General features: G+C 35.1%; 1 pseudogene; it reads right to left on the reverse strand.

The window, feature by feature from the left end:
* Nucleotides 1–7,469: 7,469 nt before the first annotated feature.
* On the reverse strand, nucleotides 7,470–11,579 carry LOC114531356 (annotated as a pseudogene).
* Between the last annotated feature and the right edge of the window lie 9,657 nt (nucleotides 11,580–21,236).

The raw sequence follows: 21,236 nt of genomic DNA on the forward strand, positions 1-21,236 counted from the left end.
AAGAGGAGATTTTTTATATATTATATATGTTTGTGTATTTTGGCGAGAAAACATTCAAAACAAAATCTTTTTGGCGTACCATTCAAAGTTAATTTAGTTTACATTTATTCTTTAGATTATGTTGTGAACTATAAGTTTTGAACTGTATTTGGTGATTGCAAAACACCAAACGACTAGAGTTATTTCAAAATATAATGCGGCTATCAACAATGTTATAAATGTCAACGCTATATTATCACTGAAATGAATACAAAAGTAGCTTAGATTCAAGTGCCAATTTCTTCTCGGCGTATCCCAAGAAATCTTTTCATTTTCATAATATTTTGAAATCATACAGTAAACATACTTTCTAGATCCTTTTCAGGTTTGCAAAACAATTTTAATGTTAAAAATTTTAGTACTGTTGCATAAAGGTATATAAACTAAGGTTTTGAGCATATTACGTGACATAGAAAAATAATTATCTTCTCTTTAAATATATCAAAGTATTTTACATATTCCACGCATATGGTCATTATCTGGTCATGGCGGAATTTATCAACGATTGCGTTCGCTCCGCTGTTTTAAAATAATTCTCGAAAATCGAAACGCTCGACAACTGGTTCTCAAACGCAAGCAGGAGATAGCGGTTAAAGATTTACTTCTTGGGAAGCATGTTTTAGCCGTTCTCCCACAGGCTGGTTATGGGAAAAGCTTGATTTTTAAGTTGTTCTTGTTGGCCTTAGAAAATATGGCAAAAATAGATAAAGTTGGACGTAGTAGCGTTCTCGTTATTTCTCCTCCACGCATGCATGGTATTATATCGGATCAAATATAGCTGAGACGCTTTCGATGGACTGCTCAGCGGTGGAACTTTCGGATAAAAACGTTTCGGGAGTCGTCAAGTCTCCACCGCAATATATTCATATGCATGCGCAGAAAGTGAAATGAATAAAGCATTTCTTGATTCGCTCACGAAGAGCAATAATGCGATTAATCAATCCATTGCTTTTATTGTCGTGGACGAGTCTCATACTGTGGAAACGTGGACGGGAAAAGGTAAGAAAATATATTTTATCTCTAATATTTTCATTATATTTTGGTAAAAACACTTGTTTTTATGTACTTTGATAGAAGTAAAAGAGGGTCAGGCATCCAGACTTATACTTTCCAAATTGGATTGGATTGCCAACATGATAAAACAATATAATATTGTCATGCCAAAAACGATTCTATTTTGTGATACAATCTATGCTCTTGCCCAGGTAGTGAACTATTTATTAGTGAAACTGGGCACATATGCATTCTACCGAAGATGTTTGCATGCAATTGGATTTAGAATACCATTTGGGGTTTACGCCTTGGAGATATTTGACATTTTGATATTTGGGTTTACGTCTCGGAGATATTTGAATATGAGTAACTCATGCACGAACAAACTGCTCGACTTAAGACGTTTATTTAGGTAGTTCGATGAATTCATTTTGTTTTGAAGATAGTGCTTTTTCCTTTCTGAGAAAGCAACCCTCAGAGCTCAACCCCATGTAACGAAGTTATGGATCTACAGGTGGATGGAGGAAAGAAGGAACACAGTAAGGTAAAATAAATAAATTATTTTTTTATTTTCATTCTTCAAGTGAAGGAGATGCTATGTAATTGATAAACACTGCGAGATAATATTTGGTCAAATCGTTCAAATCTAGCGTTCAAATCATTGGTAGTGAATAGGCATCACAACATCGAGGAACAAGGGACATTACAAATGATTGCCACGACAAAAGAACAAAATAAAATGTGAAGCTCTAGTAATGTATGTAGACTGTAGTCTCATAAAGTCCATAAAGATTGGGTTTTAGACTGGGTGGAAGTGAGAAATGTTCTTCGACGAATAATCTTAAACTTTGTCATGTTTCCTAACTGTTTTACCAGTCTATTTTCCCTCTAAATATTCTTCTTTCCTGTCAAAATTTCTTTTTCTTTTATTAAAATTTTTTCAGCGAAATTTTTTTTCTTGTTTCTAAAATTTTTTCCTAGCCAAAATTTTTTCTATAATAATATAAGGTTGGTATCAACACACGATCCGGTGGCCTTGTGGTTAAGGCTACGACCGGCAAAATTGTAAGCGTAGGTACGAATCCTGCACGGAAAAGGTTTCATTTTTCCCACCGAAAGTACTATTTAATTTAAAATTCTTCGAAAACGATCTAGCCAAATAAAGAACAACAGCTTTAAACATTCAAAAATTCGTAAATTTCAACAAAAATTAGCGATTTTCGGAAATTTTTTAAAACGTGTTACATGTTAAAAATGGCTTCAAATATTTACTAGGCTAACACTATTTCGTTTTTGAGCATATTTTTTTTGAAGCAATGAAAGATTCAAAAATATAATTTCGGCCAACATAGTGACGGATACGCGTATCCCTACCATTTTGGCCAAAATTAACGATTTTCGAAAATTTTCTAAAATGTCTTAACATGCATACTGAAAATGAATAACAGCCGTTACCATTTTGGCTCAAATTTTGAAGTTTATGAAAGACAGTGCAGTTTTTTAATTTCCGATCCCTGAATAAATATACCAAATCTATCAAATTAATAAGCATTTACTAGTCGTTGCTTCATAATGGAAACGAAGATGTTGTGACGAGCGGATGGTAGCGTGTAGACTCGCAGCTTAAGAGAAGAAGAGTTATTTAATATCTTTTGCGTTATGTGAGAGATTTGGAATATAATTTCAGCGTTGAAATAAGTGGAAAATGTTGAAACATTCTAATGAATCTGAATTAACATTTTCCTCAAATTTTAATTTGTGACCTGTACAGTCGACTTGCCAAACAATTGCACCGTAACCGTTAGCTTCACCTGGGCCGCATATAACTAGCTTATGCCGACGGAATCCTGCTCCTTTGCTCATTGGAATCCATACCTGTGGCTGTGTTATTTTTCGTCAGCACAAATGTAGATATTATTAGGTTAAAACTACGGATAAGATTCAGTTTTGTGCGTTTTAGACAAGAAAATAAATTATCATTATCAAAGTAAACTGGTATAAATGTATGTAAAATCCTTGGAAAAAAGGTTGAGTAAAATAAAATAGTGAAGTAGTCTAGTGGCGAAGACAACAGTCTTCCAAGTAGTAATTCGAAGGTTCGAATCCTACCATAACCGTTTTTCATTATGAACTTCGTGAAAAGGATATAGTAATTTAAATAATCATAACCGTTCAGCAGAGGATCTCGTCGTCTAGTGGTCAAGACGTTGGTCTCATGTGTCGACAGTCGAAGGTTCGAATCTCGTTTTAGGTGGAAATTTTCGTTATTAATATTACATGGTAAGGTTATGGAGAATAAGTTGGTGTAGGCTTCCAACAATCACCAGTTAGCCTTGTGGCAAAGTCGTGGACTATCAAGTACAAGACCGAGGTATCAAGAACGGGATGGTACGTTTCTCATGGCGGTAAAAGAAAAAAAAAAATGGTAGGTATGTTGCTCCGGGGAGGTTTATACTCGGTTAATCTTTGGAAATTAAAGTTAATCTTTAGGGAAATCATTGGATAGATAGGGTGAATGAGGGGTATATGAGTACAAAAAGACTTAGTAATTGGGCGGCGGCGGCGGCGGCCTCGGCCCCCGGAGCAAGGGGGATGGGTATAGGTGAGAAAACAGTATATAAAATGTTTAAGTCTTTTTGTACTCATTTAAACCTCTTTACCCCTATTTATCCTCCAATTTACTCCTATCTATCCCTAATTTTTCCTATCCTCACATATCCCTAACTATCCCCTAACACAATTAAATGTTTGAAGAAAGCTCGTTTTGAACGTCGGGAAAGGCGGGGGAAAGAGAACCCCCCTCAGTCTACTCCTCGCCTTGGGCGAGGGCATGTTCGCCCTCTCGCTCTACTCCTCTCACACTCACAAATTCTCACTTTATTACCTTGTTCTTTTTCGGTTGATCCAGGACTTGAACCATCGACTGTATACTTGGTAGTTCACCGTCTTCACCACTACACCATCACTTCTTGTGGTGAAAGCCTACAGCTTTTTATTTTACTTAATCCTCTTTTGGAAGGATCTTTGATGAAATAGAAGAAAAAAACATTTCCCATCTGGGACTCGAACCTCCGCCTTTAAACTCGTAGAGCACTGCCTTCGCCAGTAGACCGCACGAGCTTGCAGTGAAAGACTATACCTTTGAATACCTTTTGAGTGGGATCTCAAATGTACTAACAGTTTAATTTAAATGAGTTCCCTTCTATGACAATGTTCATGATTTTTTTTCTCGTCTAAAACGCACACAACCGTGTCTTATTCGTAGCTCGTAACCTAATATTAACCATTTGTGTTGTCGCTAAAATATCACACTGACACATAGTTATGAAGTGTCCATCTTTCTGCAAGTTAGTTATATGCGGCGCAAGTGAAGCTAACGGTTACGGTGCGATTGTTTCGTATTTTTAATGAAGTGAAGTCAAAGTAAAGTACAAGAATTAACAATGCATTTCAAAATATGTTAAAAGAAAAAAAGTACAAGAATTAGCCGAATTCATATTAGTGACGGGAAACTCATCTTAGAAAAGATGAGGTAAAAACCCGTCTGAATATGAATTGGGATATGGATAAATTTATACGTATGATGGGTCGGGTATTGAGTAATCATTACGATAATAATTTTGTTTATTTTCGCTTAGCCTTGTTCCGCCCTTGACCGTGCTGATATTTTACAAACTCGTCTGATTTATCCGTCTAAATGCATGCGAATTTAAAACGAGTTTCTGTTCCAGATGGGATCCAGTCTAAGCTTACCCGTCTGTTAAGACGGCAAAGTTAGACGGGAAAATTCGGACGAGAAACCCGTCTGTGATTCACATCAGACGAGTTTCCCGTCTTCGATGGGTTTCCCGTCTTTAATATGAATTCGGGTAATGTATATGACGCGTATAGTCATGAGGCAACAAGCATTACATCTGAAATCGCAAATGAAGCAATTGACTACTGATGTATTTCAAGACTTTAATTGTTGTATAAAAAGTAGAAATACTAGTTGTTCTAGCCGGTTCGTCGATTATAAAATACGCTAATCTAATACTTGAAGCTTTGGACTCAAGAGACCAACGTCTTAACAACTGCTTGACGACCACATCGTTTGCCGATAAAAGTTCGAAGAACTTTTAAATGAAATAATTATGAATCGTTGCTGTAATGTTGTTGAGCTGCTGTTTGTTTGTTTGTTACCGCGGGTGGGAAATTGCGCTTTTGAACAAAACTTTTTTTCTTCGCGTATTTATAATCGACGAGTTATACTAGCTAGAAAACCAGCTAGTAACCTTGCTTCATTTGCGATTTCAGATGTAATGCTTGTTGCGGGTTTCTCGTCCGAATTTTCCCGTCTAACTTTGCCGTCTTAACAGACGGGTAAGCTTAGACTGGATCCCGTCTGGAACAGAAACTCGTTTTTAATTCGCATGCATTTAGACAGATAAATCAGACGAGTTTGTAAAATATCAGCATGGTCAAGGACGGAACAAGGCTAAGCGAAAATAAACAAAATTATTATCGTAATGATTACTCAATACCCGACCCATCATACGTATAAATTTATCCATATCCCAATTCATATTCAGATGGGTTTTTACCTCATCTTTTCTAAGATGAGTTTCCCGTCACTAATATGAATTCGGCTATTCTTAATTCTTGTACTTTTTTCTTTTAAACATATTTTGAAATGCATTGTTAATTCTTGTACTTTACTTTGACTTCACTTCATTAAAAATACAAAACAATCGCACCGTAACCGTTAGCTTCACTTGCGCCGCATATAACTAACTTGCAGAAAGATGGACACTTCATAACTATATGTCAGTGTGATATTTTAGCGACAACACAAATGGTTAATATTAGGTTACGAGCTACGAATAAGACACGGTTGTGTGCGTTTTAGACGAGAAAAAAAATCATGAACATTGTCATAGAAGGGAACTCATTTAAATTAAACTGTTAGTACATTTGAGATCCCACTCAAAAGGTATTCAAAGGTATAGTCTTTCACTGCAAGTTCGTGCGGTCTACTGGCGAAGGCAGTGCTCTACGAGTTTAAAGGCGGAGGTTCGAGTCCCAGATGGGAAATGTTTTTTTCTTCTATTTCATCAAAGATCCTTCCAAAAGAGGATTAAGTAAAATAAAAAGCTGTAGGCTTTCACCACAAGAAGTGATGGTGTAGTGGTGAAGACGGTGAACTACCAAGTATACAGTCGATGGTTCAAGTCCTGGATCAACCGAAAAAGAACAAGGTAATAAAGTGAGAATTTGTGAGTGTGAGAGGAGTAGAGCGAGAGGGCGAATATGCCCTCGCCCAAGGCGAGGAGTAGACTGAGGGGGGTTCTCTTTCCCCCGCCTTTCCCGACGTTCAAAACGAGCTTTCTTCAAACATTTAATTGTGTTAGGGGATAGTTAGGGATATGTGAGGATAGGAAAAATTAAGGATAGATAGGAGTAAATTGGAGGATAAATAGGGGTAAAGAGGTTTAAATGAGTACAAAAAGACTTAACCATTTTATATACTGTTTTCTCACCTATACCCTCCCCCTTGCTCCGGGAGCCGAGGCCGCCCAATTACTAAGTCTTTTTGTACTCATATACCCCTCATTCACCCTATCTATCCAATGATTTCCCTAAAGATTAACTTTAATTTCCAAAGATTAACCGAGTATAAACCTCCCCGGAGCAACATACCTACCATTTTTTTTTTCTTTTACCGCCATGAGAAACGTACCATCCCGTTCTTGATACCTCGGTCTTGTACTTGATGGTCCACTACTTTACTACAAGGCTAACTGGTGATTGTTGGAAGCCTACACCAACTTATTCTCCATAACCTTACCATGTAATATTAATAACGAAAATTTCCACCTAAAACGAGATTCGAACCTTCGACTGTCGACACGAGACCAACGTCTTGACCACTAGACGACGAGATCCTCTGCTGAACGGTTATGATTATTTAAATTACTATATCCTTTTCACGAAGTTCATAATGAAAAACGGTTATGGTAGGATTCGAACCTTCGAATTACTACTTGGAAGACTGTTGTCTTCGCCACTAGACTACAAGATCTCGTGCTGAAAGGCTATGGTTATTTCATTTACTTTATCCTTTTCACGAAGTTCATAATGAGAAACGGTTATGACAAGATTCGAACCATCGGTTTACCACTTGGGGAACATTGCCTTCGCCACTAGACTAAAAGATCTTCTGCTGAACGGCTAAGCTTATTTAATTTACTTTATCCTTTTCACGAAGGACATAATGAAAAATTAGCATACTTGGATTCGAACCATCGACTCGGCAATTGGGAGACCATTGTCTTCACCACTGGACTACGAGATCATGTGCTGAATGGATATGGTTAATTGATTTATTTTATCCTTTTCTGGAAAGACATAATGAAAAACGGACATGCTTGGACCCGAACCCCAGGTTTGAAACATTCTATTTTACTATTTCGATCACATTAGAAGATTAAACGACCTTCCAATCATTGACTATGTGCAATAATCACTACAAACATAAATAGTATTCATCCCCCCCCCGAACGTTTACACTGTGATTGAATGTATGACTGATTCATTTGAATTTCTGCTGTTCATCACAGCACTAAAAAGTTTGAAAGAAAAATTGTACCAAATTTATTAGAAAAGATATCTGCAACGCGGCCAAGTGTATGTTGAACGAAATCTTGCTTCCTACGAACTTTGAATGCCATCAGCAGTCTCGCCGCTTCGTTCAACGTCGCCCGAATGTCGAATTACAAAATCATTACTAGTTTGACATTCGCGTACGTCCGTGCTGCACCGATGCAGCTGTAAAATTCTTAGTACGAAAAAGAACGCGAAAAATGTTCCAAGAAGTAGGCCGGCAAAAACGTCACTCCAGTGATGCTTGTAATCTGAGACACGCGACAAACCGCAGAGAACAGCTAAAAGAAGCAAAGCAAATTCAACCGCAGGCTTGAACAATCGTAGACTTGCAAAGTATGTCATTCGGAGATCCACGTACAGCACCAAGAACATCATACAAAACGCTGAAAAACAGATAGAACCGATGTAAGTTGGTTTTGATGGCGCAAATGACAAAAGGTGCACACGTCCGATGCATGATAGAGAAAATTTGCATAAACATTGCTGAATTAAGAAAGGCCTAACTTAAGTTTTGATGTATAGAACGAGCATGTTCGTTTAGCGTTACCCGAAATATTTAACACGCATTTTGGTAGACTTGCAAAATTCGCTGAAATTAGGCCATTAAACAATGGTGTGAAGGAATCAATTCTTCACGCAGGGTTGTCGTTTTTTAACATTTTAAGCTCTTCGAATAATAATAAAACAAAAAATGCGTCACATAATAAATTCTTTTTCATGCATGTGTTGAAGAAGGATGTTTTGCATCTTGGCACATAGCTTGTGAGAGTAAAACTTGAATTCCATCCCAGTTAAGGTGGTTCTAAATTTAAAACGGTAATGTTGTGACGTAATTATCGAAAGGGTCTATTTAAATCTCTAGATTGTTAAAAAATCCAATCTTTCACTAAAAAGGGGTGGTCCACGACATTAGTTATTTTAAAAAGTAAAACATATTGTAACGTTGTAATTTACGAAAGTACAGTACGTTGTAATTTGCGAAAGCAAGAACTAGCGAGCTAACAACTAAAGCTATCGGTGAAAAAAGACAACACTGTGTTGTAACCGTGAGATAATTTTTGAGAAATTCTTGTAAGAGGGGACACGGCGAAAGTGACTGAACGATACATGCAAAACCATTTGAAAAGAACCAATTGTAAAAGGCTAAGATCACGTAGTGGTACTGTAACCAAAACTAAGTCCTGGGACGGCCGTGCGGAGAACGGTGTAGATGTTATGATAAATGTGATCTATAATGACGGTAAAATTTGTGATGGCATTGCGAGCTGTAGAGTGGTACTGTAGATGACAGCTTATAGAATTAAAATTAGCTAAATCGAGGAAGAAGATGTCGTGTACAGTACGGCACCAACAGCGACTAAATATTCGTGTGCTCATGGTGATAAAATATTTTACAGCAAAAACTGCATATACATATACTGTATAGGCAATCTACAGCACAAGCGATTCGTGAGAGAAATTTGGACACTTCTTGAGGGAGCCGCTGAACCAGAAATACGTATGTTGAGCCCTATCTTAATCGTTAATGGTTACTGGAGAGATCTCGTTGTTTTCGAGAGCTGTTTCACCTTAATTGATCGATCATTCTATTAGCCAAAGTAAAATCCAGCTGTAGCTATGAGTAGACTGGGATTACCATCAGTGTAGTTGAGGGAGACATTTAATAGAAGTGGAACTAGTATTCAACATATATTATACCATTTAAAAAAAAATCACTGGTCGCCGCACCTTTTGGTATTATTAAATTTGGTATTAAATATTATGTACCTGCAAATGACGAATGTCCAGATGGGAAAGAAAGTCTTGCTTCTTTTATGAGATCTTTATCTCCAGTGCATACGTCGTCTGTTATAAAGTTCCGGTGAAATTCTGTTGTACAATTCAGGTGGGCAAAATCAGGTTTACAAACCGCCAGAAAATGTGGACGCAATCTGCCAACCGTGTACTTTCCAACGTCAGTGAGGACCACTGTGGCTGCCGCACCAACGAGAAAACATATGTAAACAACACAAAGCCATCGAAACCTAAAGGATAATAAAATCATTCACAGCATCAGGAATAGAGATTATCTCTTCTGAATGGTTGGTCGTAGAAGAAGACCTTTAAAAACAGACTAGAGTAAAACGGTTCTGGAGCAGGTACATGTACATGCTCTTAGAATATCTGCATTAGTGTAGTTCCATAGTAGACTACGTGTACCATCTTTACTATTCTACCAAATGTCAAGATCCTGCCTGCCAGAAAATACTTACTTAGAATTCAGAAAGCTTACATTAGAATAATCAGAACTAGAACTACACTAAGTCACTACCTAATAAATATTATCTTAAATATTGGTAATCAATATAATCCAGCTATTCTGATAATAACAACATTCAATATGGTTTCAAGAAAGTGGCGTAGCCAGAACGATAATTGGGGGGAGGGGCATATTCATATATTCGTGATACGCAGGATTAATTTCTTTTCAAATCAATTGTCTTTACTGTCTATTAACATGAATATGAATATGAGCCCCCCAATTATCGATGCTGGCTACGCCACTTTTTCAAGATCAAGCAGAACCACTTCCAATCCTAGAGTCTTTGTTTTCTCATATAACCAGGGTGCAGCGTGGCATCAAATGTAGTATAACAACTGCCTAAAATAGACAATACACTTCTCAGCGTTTCAACCTGATGGCCTTCATCAGGGGAGTTAGTATGACATACTAACATACATACTGTAAATCTCCTGACGAAGGCCCTTGTCTATTTTAGGCAGTTGTTATACCACAATAACCACATTTGATGCTCTTTGTTTTCTCACTAGAGAAATAGTCATTATTTAATGAGATTACTAGATTTAAATTCCTTTAATATGCCGAACAAATCGTGAAATACAAATACGTTAAAGCATTCAGCTAAAATTAAAACGCCATGTCACGAAAATGTACAGGGTGACCAAAAAAAGGGAACCCGTGTCATTAATTTATAGTATCTAGCCACCGAAATTGTAATTCACAATAATGTGATTATTATTCGCAACTGTTTGACACACACAACTGATTGTCTTTGCTTCTAAGAATTTCATATATATTTTTGCTGTATATGTAAGCTAGTCAAAGAAAAGCAAAAGAATTTTATGTGGATTTCGTTTCAATGCACAATCAATGAATTGTATGAATGCTGCCACATTTTTCCAGTTTTAATCCATCTACTCTAATGTCAATTTGATCCTTTGCATGGCAATTTAAATAAGGAAATGGCCCCCAATATTCTCAATCAATTTTTTATAATTATACAGTGGAATTTTGCCATCTTGTGTGAGTCTGTACTGTTACACCTCCAATTTGGGGCGAATGCTAAGGAATACAGCAGTCAAAGTTGCCCGAGAATTTAGAGTAGTAGAAAGGGTATACTAGTATCCTAACTTGTAGAATGGATGATGAAATGAAATCAATTTATTTGCATTCAGAAAAAACAGTGTTACAAAAATTAACAAAACAAACATAACTAGACAATGGCAGGGAATTGGAGTAACTAAATATAACAAAGATCGGTGTATAAACAAAGACTTCTTTAAATATTTTCTATAAAATATTATATAAAATATACCTACAGATGATCTTTGGGCCTAGCTTACCAATGAGATTTGTAGAAAGGCTTTGATCTGTCTTTTCTCATTTCGCGAAACTTTGGTAATTCGATGAGGAGGATAGCAAATACAGGAAGAAGTACGCCGACAACGCCAGCAATTGTAGATGACACGGTCGAATCCTTGAAAGGTTTACTGATACTTTCATCGTCACAGAAGAAACCTCTATGATACGGTTCACCCACACCTTGAAACAAATCACGATGACAACACGAAGCCAAACATACAACGTTGAATATAACTGCTTTCGGTACGTTTACAGCCATTATGATCGCAAAATCTAAACACACAATATTTAAAATAAGAATTATTATAAATATTCGAGAATTATTTCACAATAAACATTCGACAAACTTTATTGTGACATCCGTATCTTAGGACGGCAGGCGCATTAATAATGGAAGAACTTCATGTAGATGAACCAGATTAACTTTTTAGAAACTTGAAAGTTGAAGGTACAGAAAATTTAGGAGGTCCACCATGGGTGATGGGTCCACCAGCGAAACATTTTTTTCCTCTTTTACGTTAACACTAAAAGCTATTCTTTAGAAAAACTTGTGTTAATGTGTAGTTACCAAAGTTACAAACACCAGGCACACCCAACGATGAAAAATGACCCGGCTTCTGTAAATTGCATGTAACTGAACACGTTAGCTAACCATAATTTACCATATTTTAAGCCTAAAGCAATGAAATTGCCTTTATTTAGCTGTAAATATTTTTGCCTCTGAGTTGAACTGGAACAACTAAAATTGGTGCAAAAATAAACATTTGGCAAGCTGTAAATATAAAACTCAGTTCTACGATCTGTCACAAAACACGTCGTTATTTTACTCAGGCTCAGTAAACGAAATACAATTATTTAGTTAATCTATCTAAACAACAAATGAGTTTAACGTCGTTCGTTTGAGTTATTTTGCACGAATGTAAGGGTGAATGGATTATTTTGTTCGCTAAGAAAAACGATAAAAATGGTTTTGCATTTATTCCTAAGACTACCTTTATCAGTTAAGGTGGCTCCCTACAGTTTCTCGAAAATTTTAATGCACATTTTTAAACAGGGATATTCAGCATCTAAACGTTTGACTAGAAGACTAAAGTTTTATATGTCTTTCTGGCAACATACCTAGAGCCAAAATCTATTCAGAACAGGGCGCTTATACAACCTAGATGCTTTATCGATAGTAAAGTTTTAAAAAAATTCTGTCTAGTGCGATTTTTCTCATTGCAAAATACGTTATTTTAGCCCTTTAAAAAATCGCACTAGACAGAATTTTTTTAAAACTTTACTATCGATAAACCATCTATGGAGTAAAATTATGATGAAAAAAAATTGGGGGTCACCGAACTCGTTTGCGATATAAACTCGATTAAATGCTTTTTAGCGGCCATTTTGAAACGTCTCTGTTGCTATAGCAACGACAAGCACAAGTTCTGAATAGATTTCTGCTTTAGGTATGTTGCCAGGAAGTTACATAAAATTTTAGTCTTCTAGTCAAACGTTTAAATGCTGGATATCCTGATGATGTTTGAAATGTGCATTAAAATTTTCGAGAGGGAGGCAACTATAGGGAGCCACCTTAAATCAATACCAATACAACATTTGTTCAATACCGACAAATACCATTTCTAGCCATAGGTGGCCCAGAACTGATCTCGCTGACCTCGCGCGACGCTCATGTTGTCTGAACAGTCTTATATTATGACATAATATAAGACTGTTCAGACAACATGAGCGTCGCGCGAGGTCAGCGAGATTAGCGAGATCAGTCTGGGCCGCCTATGTTCTAGCTTACTTTGCCTTCAAAGTACTATATACAACCCGAGTACCTTTTGCTCAAAATTCTAAATTGTTATAGACATCATATTTGCATGATTCTTTCTGCATCACATTGTGGTCATCAGGTCAGCGCAAGTATTAAAAAGGCATTCGTGGAACATTTTTAAAGCATTCTAAAGGCGCCTGAATATAATAATGAGCAAAACTATTATACGTGATTACCAAAATTTCTGGTCCGGTGTTTTCTTGCAATGAGCCGAAATTAAGAATTAAAAGGCATGTCAAACGTTTTGTCATTTGTCTACAACGGTACAACCTTTAAGCAGAACCTCAATTTTAAGCTTTATGTACAGAGAAGAATGCATGCAAACAAGAGCAAACCTATACCTAAATTAAATGGTAATATCATATAGATTCATATCGAATGATAGTAATTTCCCGTGATGGAAAATTAGAAGTTAAAAAACAATATTCCTATATGTATAGGAATATAAGCCTTCGGCTTATGTTATGCTTCAATTTTTCAGCTTTTTGTTCAAATTTAGTAATAAATATATACACGAAAATATAAATATGCATGTTTATAAATTAACCCCAGATAATAAAGTTGCAATTAAGACAGTTAATGAAATGATTCAACACTTCAGAAATTTAATTAAAACCCGGCGTGTTCTAAATTAACATACAATTATTAGCATATCATATATTTTTTAGCTACACACGTATTTCAAACTAATATATATGAAGTTAATTGCATGCATGCATGATATTAGTTCCTTGACATTTTAATAGAAATATGAGAATGTTTTCCACATCTTCAAATTGTATATTATTAAAAGCCTTAAAATATTAGCTAATAATATGTTATATGGCCGGAACTAATGGAAGTTCATTATATTATAGACCGCGGTTGTTTAAAGGCTGCCTAGCTATATATGCATTAAATATATACACGAAAATATAAATATGCATGTTTATAAATTAACCCCAGATAATAAAGTTGCAATTAAGACAGTTAATGAAATGATTCAACACTTCAGAAATTTAATTAAAACCCGGCGTGCCCTAAATTAACATACAATTATAAAAGCATATAATTACTCCATACCGAAGTTTATTGACAATTTTAGCTTGCATGCAGCTCTTTGCTTTGTAAGAGCAAAATGAAAAAAAAATCCCTTATAAGAATGCATGATCGTGAAAGATCGTTGGGGGGGTTAATATTTTTATATTCGCTTTTAGCATTGGTATAGTTTCTTTTCATTTGTTTACTCATTTAACGATCGCCAATTTAATTTGGTCGGCAAAATTTCTGTTATTTTATTATGTTTATATAACGTTAGAAAAATAAAGTTGTAGGTTAATTTACTGTTTATTAAGTTAGTCAATGAATATATAACTTTACGCCTCTACCACAGAGTTTCATTAAATTACTTTAGCTTATAGCTATAGTTGCAATTAATTTGGATGATTATAAAATTGATTGATGTTTTCGACATAACCACCGTAAAACCAAGCAAAATTTTCAAAAACCGACCACATTATGAAATCATAGTTATGATAAAGTTATTATACATGTTTATAAATTTTTTAACCTGTTTCGGCTTATATATAGAAACCGGTAATGCATATGTAGATATTAAATGTAAACATGTAAATTAAATGTCCGAAAAAGACTATAATTAAGTACCTTCATGCGAATGCACGGATAATATATTAATAGGCATGCGCCCTTGCTTCCAGTTCAGTTTCCAACGACCGTCGAGCACGAACACGAAAAACAGCTATCAACCTTTTGTCTGTTTTGTAAGAACAAAATGAAACACCTTCTTAAATCAGCATTTTTATCGGTAAAATTTCTGTTCCTTGTGTTACCGCTGACTGTTAAAATGGAAGAGTACTGCAGTGACGAAGATGCAACGAACATTGCAACACCTTTTCACATGTTTTTAAAAGGTAACATGCATGCATACAATATAAATTTTTTTTGTCTGATTGACATAAATTCAACCTCACAAACAATGCTAAATGCGTGCGCTTCATCTAAAGTCTTCGCATATACACTGTTACAAATATACTTGAGTATATATATATATATATATATATATATATATATATATATGTCTACATCTCAATTATAGATGTCTGTCCTCTAACAAAAAACAAGCTCTATGAATCCACGTATGGTTTGCAGAGCAGTTGCGCTGTTAACTGGCAGTTAACAAACACGCTCGATCATGATTTTGGTGATTGCAAAATAGATGACAAGGGCTGGATATTTTACCATCCACTCACCCAAAGAAAGGTAAGAGGTATAATTTATATGCGACCTATAGGTGCAACCATAATAATAATAATAACTTACACTAAAAAAGAAATATCAAAGTAACGCTGAACCGGAACTGGTGAGTCTGGTGTACTGGTGCATCGCACGATGATCCTGTAAAAATATCCATCCTCATATATGCTTTTTTAGGTGCAATGCAGCAAAATAAAAAACTGTAAGAATGGTGGGAGAACGATCATTGATCTTCGAGATGGGCCGGGATCTGATCCGTACAGATGTGAATGCCCAAAAGGATTCAGTGGGGATCTTTGTGAAACTCGTGAGTTTAAACTCTCTCTTCAAAATTATATATGTATACTACTATATATCACTGTGTAGTTTTCACATATACTACCATATACACCTATTATATCATTTCTTATATATATTCAGAACCTTTTTCCAACTCAGTGATATTATCTGGAGAACCAACCTTGCGAAAAAATTTAACAGCGTGGGTTGAAAAAGGAAATTGGACAATTTGTTGGCGTGCAACTAAAGATGGATGGTCAACCTCTACATTCCATGGAAATTGTGATTACAAGAAGCCAACTGTGACCATTATTAAAGTTGGTCAATATATCTTCGGAGGCTACGCTACAGCATCATGGGAAGGTGGGATTAACGTCTTTGAATTTCTTATCTATTCCAATATTCCAAAATCATTTTTTATATTTCCTTAACTGAATTCAATTGGAATAGGAACAAAGAATTTCAATTGCATAAAGACTCTATAGACATGCAGTATAATCATTTCATTTATCTGGGTTTAATTCCAAATCCAATTCCTTGCGGCCACTGCACACGGGCATATTCTGAAATGCTTTTGAGAAGCATTTTGATCAAGTAGAATAATGCACTAGCGAGCGAGCCATCCGGGAAGGTGGTCAGTTAAACGGGACGTCGTTCGGTATAGGAGCACACAAGTATAATTTTTTCAACTTGCTGAGTTGCTTGCGATAACTTGAAAAGTCGTGTCATTCGTCAAACATCGTTTTTAAAGTGATAAAAACAATAATCATGCACACGCACTTATGCACACATAAATTATATAGCTATCAATAATCATGCACACTTCTAAAACAAAGTTTAGGGAGTTCGAAATCAGGTATAGAAGTGATTATACAAATAATCGTTTTGGGTTTCCTTGAAAATGCTTTAAAAAGGTAAAGTCAAGGTCAAAAAGAAATGCAGTTTATTTATTCTACTCTCGATCCTTTTGTAATGTGATCTGAATCTGTTTTACTTCATGTTTCACGACGTATTTTTCGATGATGAATGTCCTCATCAATTGTGTTTCATATGATTATGTTATGTGAAATTCAGCATAATGTAGCTGTAAAATTTACTCCAATATATAAAGACACTCACGCGGAGCACAAGGTTTGTGGGGTTATGCATGGAAGTGTGGAGCAACTTCTCTATAATACACTTCGTATTGTATCTGCGAAGAGCTGGGTGCTGAGCGGTTCCCAGAGCATATACTCGTTTTGAAAACCTGGACCTTGGGGAAAGTCGAATAGAACATAAACTGATTATCAGCTGGGTCCTAATCCGCACAAGACATATACATTTACAGCGCGGAATTTGATATCGGTCCTGGGTCAGCTAGAACGTATACTCCATTTTGAGCTTTCCAGGCTGAGCCCTGGGAAGTAAATATCAGGAAAATATTTCTTGGAACACTGATCTTGCTCAGTACATATACTCATAAGTCATAAGCGGAAATATATATCGTGAAGATCGTGAATCGGAATTGGCTTTAATCCGGGTTCCCGAAATTCTGTAAAGAAAAACTTGAGGTCCATGGTAAAATTGCGACCTCATCCTAAAGCAATTGCCTCAAACATTTCATTATTTATTTACTATAGGTTTAAAAGCAAAAAAAGCCTCTCCTGCGATCTCATTGGCTGTAGCAGTGAGCGGAATTTTACGATATCTGACCACGGTTCGGAATCCTATATTTTATGCTCGAGCAAAAGCGTATTTTTTTTTGTCTTTCTAAAGATTTATTCGCAAACTTTGACTTTTTTATTCCAACTGAATATTTGGACCAAACGTCTTTTCATTAGAAATAGCCTACTCTAAACCGCTCCTGTATAAAATTCAAAGCCAAAATTGCTCTTCGCTCGTCCGAAAGTTTTTTATCCTTAAACTATATGCTTGAAATTTTTTCACTTGCATTCATAATCATTGTTCTGAACACAAACATTTTGAAATTTTCCTGATATTTTTTCTCTTTCTTAATATGTTTTGTAACACCAGAGCGAATATTGACAGTCGTATTTTCAATATTTTCGGCACTAAATATTTCTCTGGTGTGTAATGGACATGCATTGCTAAAATCGTGAGTAGCCACAAAATAAACGCGACAACAAAACTAAACCACAATATTTTACTTAACAGGAAGCGGGCCCAAGCAAAGCACAGGTTCGTTTATTTTCTCATTACGAAATAAAGAAAATCTTCCACCTTTTAAAGCTCAAAAGAAGGAACAATACATAAGTGATGGAATTTACACCGGTGCAAATTACGGGTCGACATTTGGATCCTCCCATGATATTTACATATTAAATAATGCTGTCTGGAATGCTAAATCACAAGGAAATTTGAACAACCTCTATCAAGCTCCACTAGACGTCAGCGACCCAAGCACCATCCTAGCAGGAACCCATTTCTTCACTCCATCAGAAGTCGAAACGTACTACCTACTGGAAAACTGATATCAGGGCTTTCCTACTAGTTGTATAAAAATTCTTCATGCATGTAGATTTACTTTTTAAGCCCCTTTTGTTCGATCCACCTTCCCTACTTGCTGTGTGTTTACTAAATACTAATTAATATAACAATTATTCGCCGAAGCTAGGCAAGTTGAATATCGCTGAATACAAACCGAGACGAAGTTTAAGTATAACTACAAAGGTGATTATTTGGAAATACCAACTTCTGAAGAAAATTTGCTTTCTACAAATTTGCTTTCTTCTATATAATATTACGCGATTTCCTGCACCTCCCCCCTTCTTCCGTGGTTTCATGCAGGTACAACATTTTCTTTAGAGTTTCTTTAGAGTTTGATTATAAAAGAAAGGAAAAAGGACCAGTGGCGGATTCAGGTAAGTCAGAATAAATTATACGGCCTAATTTCCAATACAAAATACCTTATATATACGCTACAATATAAACGCTATTGCATGCCATTCATTTCTATAAATAATATTTCTAATTGCTATAAAAATCTCCCAGTATGATTGCAAATTAGTGCTGTAGTAATTTATTCCACTGAATACGTCACTGAAAATGCGGGTTAGTGCCTACTTTAATATTTGAAACAAATCAGTCCTGATATATACAAGCAAAAGCTGCACCTTTATACACGAGCACTATATATAGAGGTCTGTTCATTTGAGACAGGCCAACCCGGTTTAGCCGACTCGCTTTTTCTGGCCCGCTTGATGTTTTCACATGGGCTGTCCCGGTTCCATATGAATGCAAATCTACAAATATAGTAAAATAATACGTCAAGCGAGATCCCGGCACTGCCGAGCTATAGTCCGGCCAAAAGGGACTGGCCCGTCTCATATGAACAAAGCTGTCAAATACAAATGAAATGGATAAATAATTAGCAACGCACGTTTTTAAAATCTCACCTAAAAATCTATAATTATCCAACAGCATCTGGAAAATAAAGTATTAATAATATTCTCATCTTCAAGAACGGAAATTGTAGAGTATTTAATTTATTGTTTTCATTATAATTTTTTAAAATGCTACTTCAAGTTTCATGCAACAAGCAATCATCAGGCAACATACTAATTTATACGGTTAAGAGTATAAATTAGTAGTAAATTAGTTCGGTTGTGCAAATTATTATTATTATTATGAATGTTCAGATATAGCCTAAGAACATTTTTACTCCATAATATAATATAGAGAGAGATACTGTATCTCAATAATTGTACATTATAGCACTTCTTCTTAATAATTGTATATAATAACACTGCCTTTCAAACCTATTTTATTGTAAATTATTACTATTAAAAGATTATATTATGAAAATTATAATTAAAAAATATTATGAATGTACATAATAATGTATGTAATGTATATTTATTTGCAATGTGAATGTATATGGACTGCATGTAAAGAGTAACGATATATAGCGAGGCTATATATATATATAGATCGATATATCGCTATTATCTATTTTATATATATATATATAAAATATATATATATATATATATATATATATATATATATATATATACACCCATTTGCAAAAACGTTGGCCGCAGATAGATAGATAGATAGATACTCGAAATCTAATTAGAATTGCATATGATTACATTTGCATGGGATTTCAATCATATTACACAACATATGCAATTCTAATTAGATTTCGCGTATCTATCTATATATCTATCTGCGGCCAACGTTTTGCAAACGGGTGTATATATATATAATATATTATATAATATATATATTATATATATATATATATATATATATATATACATATATATATATAGCTAATATCTGTCTAGTAGCCAACCAATGAAATTGCAGCATACCTCATTTCTGGCGCTTGTGTATATAATATATATATATATATATATATATATATATATATATATATATATATATATATATATATATATAATCTATACGCGAGGAAGGAATCTACCGTATTTGCGCACGTATACCGCTGCGTATATGTAAACAATGATGACCAATACAATTATGCTCAAAGCAAAGAAAAAAGCAATTTTAATGTATTCTTTATTATTGTCGTTCGGTTGCACACTATGTAGCACACCTTGTAAGTGAAACACACACTTAATTATATGAAACATGCACGTATATATATGAAGACCTATATAGTCTACATAAAAACAAACCTCTGTTTCAAAACACACCTGTTTTCATAGTCGATTAGCATACCAAGTGCATGAATATCATGAGCAAATATAGTCTATAAATAATATAATAGTCTAACGTACGTTAACAACCCTATAGCGTGGATATAGCTGTTCAGAAAAAGTGCGAAAATCGTGTATACATACATGTTTGCAAGAAGCAAGTAACTTGTTGACGTTATGATTATGTATATCTGGGAAATATTCTACAATGAAATGTATATCGCGATTTTCTCTAGTTAGATGCATGTGCTATAGTATATCCACGCAATAGGGTTGTATATAATATTAACGTTAGACTATTACATATATCATTTATAGACTATATTTGTTCATGATATTCATGCCCTTGGTATGCTAATCGACTATGAAAACAGATGTGTTTCAGGTTTGAAAAATAATCAAAACGGTATCATCATGGTTTTACAAATTTAGTTCATGATGAATATGGACACCGCATGCTGGCGCACACAATTATTATGCTGATGAAGTTCAAAACTCGGTCCATTAGATTTGTTGAAATATTAGCATTCTTTCCTTTGTCTCAAATGCATTTGTCGCAATAAATTTCTAACTATAATCGCCCAATCACACGCAGGCTTATAGAATTCGAAATACCGCCCCTCCATCCAGTCATCATGAATTATAAATCCAAATCAATATATTATCAAGCGCCTGGGAACGAGGCTGGGTTGTCATGCTATATACATCGTTGAACATTACTTGTAAAAAATATACGTGATCTATATAGGACTTTATTTACAGCTGAGTCTGAATATTATATAGTCTCATGTTACAGATCCATTATTTTTTTTTGTGTGTTAGAAATTTTATTACATGGCAACCAGCCATCCATATCCTAAAAAAATGTCCTAAATGCGTAGATATAAAGATAGGAAAA

Source organism: Dendronephthya gigantea, unplaced genomic scaffold, assembly GCF_004324835.1.
Source record: "Dendronephthya gigantea isolate DGI-Jeju-01 unplaced genomic scaffold, DenGig_1.0 000070F, whole genome shotgun sequence".
NCBI lineage: Eukaryota > Metazoa > Cnidaria > Anthozoa > Malacalcyonacea > Nephtheidae > Dendronephthya > Dendronephthya gigantea.